Source organism: Aegilops tauschii, chromosome 4 (genome assembly GCF_002575655.3).
Source record: "Aegilops tauschii subsp. strangulata cultivar AL8/78 chromosome 4, Aet v6.0, whole genome shotgun sequence".
Classification (NCBI taxonomy): Eukaryota; Viridiplantae; Streptophyta; class Magnoliopsida; order Poales; family Poaceae; genus Aegilops; species Aegilops tauschii.
The window spans coordinates 325,687,349-325,688,940 of record NC_053038.3 but is presented as its reverse complement, the minus strand read 5'-3'; the positions used below and the strand labels follow the sequence as shown (position 1 = coordinate 325,688,940).

Below are 1,592 nucleotides of genomic sequence, written 5' to 3'. Positions count from 1 at the left end.
CCTGCATATATTTCCGGGTTATTAACAGTCATTATATAAGTCCCAAGCGTTTTCCAAGAAAAGACACTTGGCACTTGGGGGCTAATGCATATTGAACGTATCTATCTACATACTGCCGGCTCAGTTGACTAAGCCGGAACCTAAGTCTACAACATATTCAAGCATAAGTCGTCGACTTGGGGGCTAGCATGGCAAAGGTAACTATGCAGTAAGTAAGAAGACAGCAGAAGGATACCTCAGATTTTTGTTGGATCTGGGTGACCATGGCGACCTCAGCGTCCCGGCTCTTGTGTACTTGGCTGATGTAGCCAGAGACGAGCTCTCCAATGCTCAAGTCGGTGTAGCCGGAGAGGTCCAGGTTCACCCGGTGGGGCTGCAGCAACTCCCCCTTCGCGGAGCATTTGGCCAGCGCAGTCGGTCTCCCCGGCTCAACGAACTCCGTCCGGGTGATTACCACGTCCGGGTCGTCTGCTGGTGGGGTTGAGCCGGAGGCCTCCGGGTTAACCGCAGTGTCGGTCGTGGCCTTGGTAGTCGGGGCTGAGGCCTCAGGTGCCGTGTCCATTGGAGTGGTGGCTTCGGGGGCGGAGGCAGCTGGCGGCTCTTTAGCCGTCACCTCCGGTTCAGGTATGTCCGGCACTCCGGCTGACCTGGTCTTCTTCGCTCTTTTGGTGAGCTTTGCCTGGGCACTGAAAAGACAGAAGTGTTAGGCACACAAAGAGTAAGTACAGACAAAGATAATGTAAGATGATTGTTGTTACCCGGGCGCAGTCTTGAAGGCCGGCAGATTTGACTGCATGGAGTCACCCGAAGAGGGGGAGGTCTCCTGATAATTGGAGTCAGAAGAGTTGAGTGGCTGACGGATAACACCCGCCAACGGATGAAAAGGGTACAAGTGAGAAAAAACCTCAGTGCGACGCTTCCTTGTTGCGTCGGGTAACCCGGCGGAGAGATCGGTGTCCTTGTTGGTCCGGGTGTGACGCCGGCTTTCGTGAACCTGTCGCTTCAAAAGAAATTGAGGGTCTTGATGAGCTAAAGGATGTGAAAAGCTTACTTTCCGAGTTACCCTTCGGACTTTCAGCTGTGGCAAGGGCTCCGAGTCGGAGGAAAGTGACATTACCTCTTCTACCACCGGGTTACTGGCGCCGGTGTCATCCTGTCAATGAGCAAGTATTGATAAGGCGGACAGCAACAAACAACAAATATAGCAAGAATTTAAAGGTTTAAGGGTTACCTCTGACTCGGAGCTGTCGCTTAATTGCATTAGCTCCGAAGCGGTGGGTCGGCTTCCCTTTTTGCGAGGGGCGGCTTTCTTGGCGGCTTTCTTTGCCTTCCTAGCCTTCTTGGCCGCCTCATGGTCATATTTGACCCGCCAGAATTTATCATCAGCTTGAAGAATACAGTAATGAATTCTTAAAACAGTTCAGGTCAAGGTTACATGCAGAAGAAGTTGAAAGGTTAAAGTCAGCGGCTCACCGCTGGGGCTGGATTGGTCTTGCAGAAGGGGGCTAACCCAGTCCTTCCACAGTCTGCCAGACTCTTGTTTAGAAGAGCCTTGGTCTCTTCCTCTGCAACGTCTTCTGGAAGATCATTGC

General features: G+C 52.3%; 1 long non-coding RNA gene across 1 annotated transcript; it reads right to left on the bottom strand.

Moving 5' to 3' along the window:
- Positions 1-521: 521 nt before the first annotated feature.
- On the bottom strand, positions 522-996 carry LOC141021521 (uncharacterized). The gene is made up of 3 exons (XR_012182838.1): positions 905-996; positions 759-823; positions 522-686 (listed from the first exon to the last, which is right to left on the bottom strand). It is a non-coding gene; the product is annotated as an uncharacterized lncRNA (long non-coding RNA).
- Between the last annotated feature and the right edge of the window lie 596 nt (positions 997-1,592).